The sequence below is a fragment of the Triticum urartu genome, chromosome 1A (genome assembly GCF_056163025.1).
Source record: "Triticum urartu cultivar PI428250 chromosome 1A, HENAU_Tu73, whole genome shotgun sequence".
NCBI lineage: Eukaryota > Viridiplantae > Streptophyta > Magnoliopsida > Poales > Poaceae > Triticum > Triticum urartu.
The window spans coordinates 84,712,800-84,723,643 of record NC_141873.1 but is presented as its reverse complement, the minus strand read 5'-3'; the positions used below and the strand labels follow the sequence as shown (position 1 = coordinate 84,723,643).

The following is a 10,844-nucleotide window of genomic DNA, read 5'->3' as shown; positions in this document are numbered from 1 at the left end:
AGAAAAGAGGATGTGAATAGTTCAAACTCACCATGCATGTGCCACCAGGTTGAAAGGCGACAAAGAAAAAATGTGAATCGTGTTGATCTTTTTTAATTGAAGTTTTTTTTTTGGGTGAATTGAAGTTGGAACCAGAATAACTCAACTCCATGCTTGAAAGTCTCAAGAAAAAACATGAAGAGGTTTTTGGTGCTGATCGTTTTTTAACTGAAGTTGGATTTGGTATTTGTTCGTGTCTTTCACAGACTGATACTAACTATCACCTGATATAAAAGTCGGAAAGGAAATGAACACCATCCATAGTCGGATAGGAAATGAACACCATCCATAGTTCAAATTGGATAAGACATTTTTGGAGTAACATATTTACACATGTTAGCACAATCACAGGAAGCATGGTAATAACTACTACGACATAAAGCCAAAAGAGAAATGAACACCATCCATAGTCCAAATAGGAATGCACATTGCTGGACTAACATTATATACACAGGTTAGCACACATGCGGGAAGCATAAATACCTGGATGGCATGTGAAGTATACATCAAAGATTTATACATGGAAGCAGAAAACAAGACAATTGTCTTTAGGTATATACGAAACAAATTGCCTTCATAGAAGGTGCATGTGTTATATATACAAAAAAATTATGGAAGTGTTTGGTAGTGTTTTTCCGCTACTGATTGTAGTCAATCCTTATGAGGGACGATCCATGGACCAGGTGCGAGGAGTAGATTGCGGAAGGCAGCCCTTACGCCAACTTGATGAAGATTATAGTTTTTAAATTTTTAAACATCCCCTTGCATTGGTGCACTTCAATGACAGGTGTGTCATGCAGTGGCCGAGTTGATTGCCTCAGAATTGACAACTTTTGAACGTGTTATGATCAGGTGGACAATGCGGCAACTATCGGCGAGGGTGGAAGAAGTATAAGAGGTGGCAGGGGTGTGGCGATGTGTTGAAATATATGATGTCACTTGTGGAAGTCTTGAGATATGGTTATTGAGTTAAAGGGCATGCAATATTTTTTTCTTCCGTTGCAACGCACGGGCTTATGTGCTATATTTTCTCTCCCTATAATAATAAAGCACAGATTGAGTCTCCGGGTTCACCGTCGCGACATTTTTGCGAAAAAGTCCTCATGTTTATGAAATCAAACCCGTAGTCCACAAATAACGTTTGCTCGCCATTGCGCAAAAAAAACATTTGCTAGATATATAGAAATAGAAAAAAAAACGGTTCAACATCCCATCGACAAATAAAAACGAGGCCCAGGGGATCGTCACATCTCGCCCCTGCCTCGGGTTCGTGGTGGAGGCAGATCGCATCTTCCTTCGCGGCGGCGGCGGCAGAGAGCCATCCTTCGATGCACTAGGCAGACTCACGACCCTCCGTGTGCTTGCGACGACGATATGCCCCACCATCCCTAGTGTTCGATACGCCCAAGAGTCGCGGCCGCTCCTCACCTGATGCCCCTCGCGATCTAGATTTGGAGGAAGGGTCGCCTCCTGTTCCGTCCCGTGCACCGGATGTGGAAGACGGATAGAGGAGCGAGGGAGGGGGCAAGCATAGAGGATTCTGGCGGTGGTGCTGCTCAGAACGGTGACAAAGGAGGATGCTACTTTGGTTCTGACCTGCAGCGGCCGGTGTGGCAAGAGATGGGGTTGGCTGCTAAAGCGGTGAAACAGGGATTGTTGAAGGTACGTGTGATATAGAAGTTTGGGTAATCAGTCGTCAGTCAAAAAGGATGCTAACATGTGAATTTTGTAGGAGCAATTAGGTCACGTGGATGGCTTCACCCAGTATCCATGGTATTTGCGGGGAACATGACAGTCCCAAATTTACTCCAGTGACCCTGTTCGGCCAACTAGGATGAATTTCAAGCTATCTGCATCCTCATCCTCATTCAGATATTTCTAGCAAAGCACAAGTGTCTCATGTCATCCTCAACTAACATGTACTATATGTTATATTCTGATATATCTATGCATAAGCCTGTATGGGTGAGGAGCTGCGCCTTTCTAAATTTACATGGCCGAAGTTCTGTAGGTGTATGGGATTTCTTCAGAACCAACAGCGTGGATGTTCAGGTATGGATTTCTTCAGGACCATCCAGATTCAGGCAAAATATATGCATGCAGAGAACCATCATATTCAGGTGTGTGTGTCTATTCTTCAGGCGAGACAGCCGCTATGAGAACATGATTCATATGCTTCAATTCCATCCACGCTCAGGCCAATATGCAACTTGGTGGTGGAGGACGACGCGAGTCGACGAGATGCACAATTCCTATGCTTCAGGTGAGACAGCCACGATGGGAACACGACTCATATTCTAAAGTTCTCTATTTCGACTGAGCTGTGATTAGAGATGTCAGTTATATACAGAAAAACTTGAGTGGATGTGCGTTTGGGGATTATACAATTTAAAGGCAACTTTATTTTTTTGCTTTTAGCGTATGGACCTGCAGGTTATATCTAATAGTAGTAGCTTATTGACTTCTGAAAGCAATATAAGCCCAATAGTCTTTGCAAAAAAAAACCCACCAACTACTGGTTTTATAGCCAGTTAGACCGTATCATCACACTTATTTTTTCTCTTATTGGTTGAACTCCAATTATTCTATAATTGCTACATTAACAAACTGTTCTTCACATTCGGTTGTGATTTGGTTTCAGAAGTTCATTTTTACATTAATTTTGTCTCAGTGTTATGGTAGACATTTGTATTCGTTATGGTTATTTTTTATTTCCTTCCTTACCAGCTTACTGCTGTACTGCCCATGATTTTCTTCATGCATGCATCAACATTATCTTGATTCCCTGTAGGAGCTTATTGAAATGCTTCTAATACACGATATTCACTCGCAAGTTGCATGATAGAATGCCCATATCATCTATTTAGCAACGGGATGTGGGTAATTCATGTCATCTTTAATATTGTTGTTACTTCAATATTAGTATGAAAAATGGTTATGCAATCCAATTCTCTCTCCAGGATCCAATAGCCCAATTCAAGCATTTTTTATTTTTTATAGATGCACTACCAATTCTATTCTGTCTAAAATTCTTCAGTTTACAATTTTTGTCGGTGATTGTTGCTTGCAGGCAATTTCTGAAAACCTGAAATTATCGAACATGCAGGTGTCAGTTCTGTTTGTTGTTCAAATTGTTCAAATAAGAAAATTGGAACATGTACTCTTAGTTTTTTTTTGAGATTGCAATTAAGGCATACACCCACCACACGCACGTGAGGCACCACAAGCCACCGCCTTAAGAAATGTATTGAACAATGAAGACCTGGGATAAATTTGCCTCTTGAAATTATCTAATCTTAGACAATATCCATGTATTTGTTCAGATAAACCATATCAACAGTGACCATTTCATGCCTGTTGATATTTATCTTCGTCTCCTGGTGTGCAATTTTTTCAGATGGACTGCAACGAATTAGAGTATCATGCAACAGTGACCATTGATGATTTTGGCAAAAGCAATTTGCTATCTGGAGTGTGACACCCAGGTGTACTATTGTTTCCATATCCTCTATTTTTCTTTTTTGCAAGTCAATAACATTTTCCCCGAATTTTTTTCTTATCTTGAAATTATTTAATCCCCTGCGAATTTATTTCAGTGACATCAATCGATCTTCTGATTACAATAACTTTGAGTGAAAAGATATACTTCACGTATAAATATATTTGTTCTAACTTTGCATTCTGATGAATATTTAGCTGCATATAATTACATTCAGAAAATGAGAAATGTATTGATAGGCAGCCGCAATGTTTATTATAATCGACTACAATAAAATATTGTGGAACGATGTGCATAATTTGTAATCTCAGCATAAATATACCTCACATATTTCATAGAAAGACATAGGTTTGCCATATTTTTATAAGATGTTATTTATCTTAATTGTGAAAAAAGCAACAATGGCAACATAAAGTTGGTGTGACATATGTGCAGAAACATCATGCTTTAACATAGCCACACCGACATGAGAGTAACTAACAATCTTCTTCACATGAGTAATCAGAAAAGAAAACTATCACTAGATTATACTAAAATTGGTTCCGGTGCTTATTTTGTTTTTTCAGAAAAATATCATATCTATGAATTACACACAAAAAATGTTTACTACTCCCTCTGTTCCATAATTCTTGTCATGGTTTTAGGTCAAATTTGAATCAAAACCATGAAAAGAAAGTATGGAACGTAGATGGTACTTTTTATCCTAGCCTGTGCAGGTGCACATGTTGAATTTTAAACATTATCCTACTGGAATGGTTCAATGACAGTTGAGTTCATCGCATTGGGACTCACCATGTGTCTGGCGTGTTGTGATTAGGTGACCACCTCGCATGAAAAAAGTGAGATTAGCTGAGGCGACATGGGTGAGGTGTCACGTTGAAATAGAGAACATGGCAGAAAGGGAGAACTTAGCCATGCTTATATGGTTACACCTGCTTAAAGTCTTTTTTTTTTCTCCCGTTGCATCGCACGGGCCTTTTTGCTAGTATATATTTTTTATATCTATCCCTAATAATAAAGCACAGATTGACTCCGTGGGTTCATCGTCACAATACGCTTTTCTTTCTATGAATTTACGTTTTCAGTTTGAATTTAAAACATATATGCGAGGTGGTACTAAAGTGTAAGAAAAAACGATTCGATTCCTCAAACCCGCAGTCCGTGACCGTAGATAAGTACTTACTCAATCTAATGGCTTAGGCCCATGAAGTCGTTCGTCTAGCTGCGTCCCATAGTGATTCTAGCCCAACGAAGGCGGCCCACAAAAGGGGTAAAAGCCGTGATAAAATATAATTCAAACCCGCAGTCCGTGACGGTAGATAAGTACTTACTCAATCTAATGGCCTAGGCCCATGAAGTCGTTCGTCTAGCTGCGTCCCATAGCGATTCTAGCCCAACGAAGGCGGCCCACAAAAGGGGTAAGGCCGTGATAAAATATAACTGCCAGTGCAGGAATTCGAACTCACAACCTCCCTGTCCTATAATTAATCCGCTACCAACTGAGCTAGCCGACTGTTTTGATTGATCCCACCTCGTCACTATATATCTCATCCTCCTAATTTATATAAGATTTCAGCCGACGTTGCAACGTGCAGCGAGATAAATAATAAGGAAAGCAAAAGATTTGAGATGGGGATACTAATAAGGAAAGCCTTCCATGCCGAAGCAAATTTGAGAAAGAAATTTGTGCGGCAAGGGTAATAATAAGAAAGGAAAAGGAATTGAGACGGGGAATAATAAAGAAAGCAATCCACACCGAGGCAAAGGATTGGAGAAGGAAATTACGATAGGAGAGATAATAAGGAAAGCGTTAAAATAAATTAAGAGGCTTCCGTTCGAGGAAAAGAGGCAGGAAAGATCCTGTCAAGAAAAAAATTATGCAGGATCCCATGGAAGGGTTGTGGAAATTAAATCAGCCTGAGCTTCTTCTTTTATTCTGCATGATTTTAAAAAGGGGCTAGAGAAATCATCCGCCTATTCAGCCATTCGATCGGCGCACTGGTGGCCGTTGAATTACAACGACGCCATGGCAGCAGCGAGTCAATGCACTGTCAGTGCAGTGCCAGCGAAGCTCTCCAACGCAGCACCACGGATGGCGTCCGGCGAGCTCCATTGCAACCCCAGCGCAGCTCCGATGCAGCACGGACGCTCCGGCGAAGCTCCATTGCAACTCCGGCCAAGCTCCAATGCAGCCTCGACGGAGCTCCAACGCAGCGCCGACGGCTCCGGCGAAGCTCCATTGCAACTCCGGTGGAGCTCCATTGCAGCCCGGCGTAGTCCAAGGCAGCACCGACGGCTCCGGCTCCATGGGTCGCATGTCGCTTGCTGCACTGCAGCTCCCCGACGATTCGCGTTGCGGCGTCACTGGTCGATGGCGAGATCGTGGGGTCGCAGCGCTGCCATGGTCGCGCCTAGAAAAAGGAGAAGAAGCAGGTGGAGCGGTGGTGGCAGCTGGTGGTGCCTGCAGCAGCGGGTTGGGTTGGCTCATACAACGGTGGTTGACGGGCCGGTGGCCGGTGGCGGCTTGCTTATCCTGCATCGGGAGAAGAAGATGGGGATTTGCTTCTGCAATGGTAGAAGATGAGGTAGACAAGAGGCACGGGTTGAGGATAAGGTTGCCAGGTCCACGCCATGCGGGACACGTGTCGCTAAGACGAGGCGACTTACGCGTCGCTGTTATAAGCCGAATGAAAATAAACGATTTCCTTTCAAAAATAAGTTTTAAAAATTATGTCTTTTTTTTTCGAGAATACACACGATAAAATCCATGCCATGGTTATTGGGTGAGGGCCGTGTGATATTTTCTTCTAATCTAGATACCGTCAACATTTTAGACATTGCCCCTCATCTGATTGTTTTGTTGGCCAGAGACCAAGATCTGTGACATATGTGGACGCGAACCAGATGTTGCCAACTCTTACATCACCTTAATGAGGTCATCGAAATGCCGTCCCCAAGTAAAAATGTTGTCACTTAGTTAGCATCATCCTTACAAGTTTAGAGCAGCAAGCCTCCAAAGCTTCGTCTTTCACCTATTTTCTCAGCCGTCATTTCATAAAAACCTTTTTGCAGTGTTATATTTTTTCTACACTCCCATTGCAACGCACGGGCATTTGTGCTAGTAATAATAAAGCACGAATTGACTTTGTCGGGTTCACCGTCACAATACGTTTTTTTCTCACGTCATAATACGCTTTTATGACTTGTATAGACAAAATCATAATATAAACGAGGTGGTACTAATTTAAGCCCGCACTTTGTTTTTACCAAAAAAAACCTCTATTAAACCAAAACTACCAAACGAATCCTCCGCCTCCTCCCCTGCTCTCGCCATCGCCCGCAGAGCTCCACCCAATCCCTCGCTCGCTCGGTGAGATCCAAGGCGGCCGTGTCGGCTGGGAGCGGACCCACGCGGGAGGAGGAGTTCGGCGAGCGTGAGCTGGAGGTGGCAGCCATTCTCGCGGACCTGTCGTCCATCGTGCGGGCCAGCAGCAGGAGCAGGCGCGGCCGGAGATCCCCTCGTGGAGCCGGCGCCGGCCGAGGAAGGCCCTAGCGGCTCCGCCGGCCAAGAAGCCCGCGGCCGATAGCCCGGACACCCCGCTCGCCTTCCTCGACGACGACGAGGCGGCGGCAGCGCAGGACAAGGTGAGCCGCCGGGCGCGAGATCTGCACCCGCCCGCCTCCCTCCGCCAATTCGGCCTGCTTCGATTACAATTTCTTGCTGCTCGTTGACGTGTTCCTCCTCTCCCTCTGCCTCCGCTCAGTCGGCGCAGGAGCAGCGCGGCGATTTTGACGAGTAGGAGATGGAGCGCGTCACAAGCACCTTGGCTGCACCCTGAGGTTATCCATCAGGCAGACTGTCATCGCACTGTCGTTCACGATGCTGCTCCCAAGCCTCCTGACGAGATTGTGCGAGTTGCAACTTACATGACGCAGATTCTTTTGCTATACTTCGGAAGCCGGCAATAGCAGCGGCAACGTCGACGCAGCCACGGGCTGGACAAAACTTGATTAGCTTATTACTGCATCAATAATTTGTGCCTGTAGGACTCTTTCACAAATCATGTCAACGATACTAGCAATTTGAAGAGGCTGCTGCACATGATATGAAGATATTGGCATATACAGTCCCAAACATAAGTTTCAAAATAGCAGGTCCGTTGTGGCAGTGAATTTTCCTAATGTACTGTAACCTCATTTGCACCTGCCTAACCTTTCATCTTCAATTTTTGTATGCATCTGGGTCCAAGTAGTTAAATAGTACATTAGTGTAGACAAAGAAGAGTTGAGCTTCCAGTACGCCATTATAACCACCTTTCCTAACTAGCTCTCTCTGGTTGGTTGAAGGTGTGGAGTTTAGCCCTATTCCGCTGTATGGAAAGCCATGACCTCCACACAGATGATGCAAGAGGAAACAAGCTAGACTCACAACTTTGGTTTTCAGGCATCTTCACCAACAAATATTACCCTGGTACTGACAGGTTGTTAGTATTATATAAGCATACTTGTTCAGCCTTTCCATGTGCTGGTCTGAATATCTAAACAAGGAAGCAGGCTCAGTTGCTCACCAACCTACTATTGCTGCCAACAAGTAGCCAGAAGCCCATAGAAGACATTTGCATTGATCACAGAAAAATGAAGTATTGAATTTGTAGGACATTGTCATCCTAATCTGGTTCCCACATATTCAAGATGTGGAGATTAGATCTTTGCTCCAACAAAGCCATGACCTTCAATTTTGTTGTTAATTTAACAGCTGTTTTGATTGTGCCGATCGATCGGCTTATAAGAGCCAATTTGGTTTCTTGTGAACTAGAGCATCCTATTTTTCATGATTATATTAAGAGCTTCCTATTTTTCATGATTATATTAAGAACTCACAGATCTCCTTCACAGCCACACCTAACCTGCACATCATCTAGATTCAAGAGAGCCCTACTACTGCATCCATACTAAAATCAATGTAAAAACAAGGGAAGTTCTAACCCGATATCTCCGTCTCCTATGAACAAATTTTAAGCCCGATTGATGGCAAGTGCATTGCATGTGTAAGTAATCTGGGTTGAACGTACTTGAGGTCTTCCATCACTTTTATTACTTGAATAGAAATTGTGCACATTGCACGAACTACCCATTAATGGGCAGCTGATATATATGATGCTTGGTTCATAATAGCTACTTCAGGTTATCCCTTCTGCTATATTTTTCGTACTCCCTACTTTTGCGAGATCTGAACTGGTAGAGAAAACAGACCGGGATATTCGGTTCCTACCTAGAGATGCAGTGAGGACTTACTGTATTGATTAGTCATTTGAAGAGTTAACTAGAAAGCATTTAGTATGTCTTCAGTTATGTTGTCGTGGGCTTTGCACACGATTCACAGACAAAAAAACAGCACCGTGCATTGTTTTTTTCCATGCATGCAGCATGTGCAACAAATTTGCTACTATGGACTAAAAACAATCACCAACTAGCTGAATCAACGGACACTCTATGGGAAGGAGAACAAGCATACTAAATAACGCGAAGCAGAGTAATTCCAAGATATTTTGAGAATTCATTGCAGTGGACTGTGTTGTGATTCGATTTTTCTTAACCTTGATAATATTGTCTTGGATTTGAAATGATGGTATACATTTATTCTTCTTCTTTTGTATAGTTGTGAAGACCAAACTTAGAAAATTGTACCGGTTGTGATTTCAATCGAGTTTGAGGCTTCTGTCAAATATAATTATGTTCCCTGCTGATTATAATTTTGTTCACGTAGATGCATGAAGTTTCTTGTTCGTTTTATTTGGAAATAATCTCGATTTATTCTACCGTCTTGATCTTAAAGCGACATTTTTCTCCTGACACTGTTCGCTGGTCACTGTGGTGAACCGAACAGCAAATCATGGACTTTAGAGCCCGACCGCAGGCCTCACGGAGCACCAACGATAGCCTCAAGGTGATTCAGCAGAGCAAGGTGATGAGTACTCAGCTGGCTGGTCAATATCAATGATCTTATCGGCCGGCAAAGCGGAGACGGACGACCACGGTCCCAACCTTGCCAGCAGGCGGTGAGTCTTCTCCCTCTAAAACCTGATCGTGGATGCCCGACTAAGTCCGCTGAAACCTTTTTCACTTTGTCGCCGTGGATAGGAGACAATAAATGGGATCAAGGGAAGTTGGTCGGGCTCCAGCGGCACATGCTTACCACTGCTGACTGTTGCCGGGAAAGGTATGTTGGTTTGATTCTTTCAAGATCCCAAACTAAAACAAGTCACCTGTGACATTTGAATGATGCAAAGGTTTGTTGTCTCTTCCCAAGAAATTGTGTGCAGAGAAGCTGCCTTGATTTTACATGCTGAACCTATTTTTGCATAATCAAACACTGACGATAAGAGAGATGAATGTGCAGTATGCTAAATTTGGGTATCCAATTGCAAAAGAATTGGATTATTATTTACATTAGAAGCCAGGTTATCACTATGTATTTTAAATTGATCGCTCATGGACCGCTCAATTGGCCATAAACACAACATAATTCGATCCCTCCCTTCAAATTGGCAACTAAAGGGAAGGTGAGTTAAAATGTCTCAGCCCCTGTGACCTGGCTGGTTATGTTTATATTACATCCAATATTATGTGTACTCATTTGATCTAAGGTTATTTTTAATAACTTGTTTTTTTGTCACGAACAAATCGATGAACCAGCGGTTCAACCGGTGACAGACGCAACGGTTCAGTTGCCCGTTCGGTTTTAAAAAATATAGTCCGATGGCCATGGTGGAAGAACACGACATGAAGTGCTTTGTATCCCGAGAATGACGAGGAGACATGAGCAGCCGGTGGCAGTGCTTCGCACTTCGAGCAGTAGGGATACTTGATCATAGGGAAAGGGAAGGGAGATGAGTTCGTGCTTGCATGATTTTTAGGGAAAGAGCGTGTGTATTGTACTTCTATGTGCATGAAGTGTTTTGTTTGGGCCAAGCCCAAATAATGAAAATAAAACACTATCTCTAAAATTATTCAAATCCTTTTGCATTTATTATCTTCTGCAAATTCTAAATAAAATTTTGGATTAGTTATTAAGCTTTTAAATTGTATACAACAATTTCACCGTTTGTATATACCACTCAGAAACACATCCACCACTTCTCTTCCACCCGGTGATAGTGATAAGTCGAAGGAGGTGCCATAGAAGGACATGACTGACTTTCTCAACTCTATACTACATGGTCCAAACACCAACAATTCTTTTTTTACCCGATCACAGTGATAAGTCGAAGGAGGTGACATCGAAGGACATGACTATGACTTTCTC

The 10,844-nt window shown here is 42.9% G+C and overlaps 2 long non-coding RNA genes across 6 annotated transcripts; both read left to right on the top strand.

Annotated features, from left to right (window-relative positions):
• Nucleotides 1–1,246: 1,246 nt before the first annotated feature.
• Nucleotides 1,247–5,052, top strand: LOC147990152 (uncharacterized). Of its 2 annotated transcripts, XR_015598801.1 has the most exons (5): nucleotides 1,247–1,701; nucleotides 1,772–2,091; nucleotides 2,181–2,302; nucleotides 3,437–3,524; nucleotides 4,356–5,052. It is a non-coding gene; the product is annotated as an uncharacterized LOC147990152 (long non-coding RNA). The 2 variants fall into 2 exon arrangements; XR_015598799.1 differs by lacking the exon at nucleotides 4,356–5,052 and having other exon boundaries at nucleotides 1,248–1,701; nucleotides 3,437–3,644.
• A 1,726-nt stretch (nucleotides 5,053–6,778) lies between these two features.
• Nucleotides 6,779–10,571, top strand: LOC125548821 (uncharacterized). Of its 4 annotated transcripts, none has more exons than XR_007301188.2 (5): nucleotides 6,779–7,183; nucleotides 7,303–7,447; nucleotides 7,586–7,693; nucleotides 7,886–9,597; nucleotides 9,680–10,571. It is a non-coding gene; the product is annotated as an uncharacterized LOC125548821 (long non-coding RNA). The 4 variants fall into 4 exon arrangements; XR_007301181.2 differs by having other exon boundaries at nucleotides 6,804–7,183; nucleotides 7,303–7,693; nucleotides 7,886–8,019; nucleotides 9,426–9,597; XR_007301177.2 differs by having other exon boundaries at nucleotides 6,806–7,183; nucleotides 7,303–7,693; nucleotides 7,886–8,009; nucleotides 9,426–9,597.
• Nucleotides 10,572–10,844: the final 273 nt, after the last annotated feature.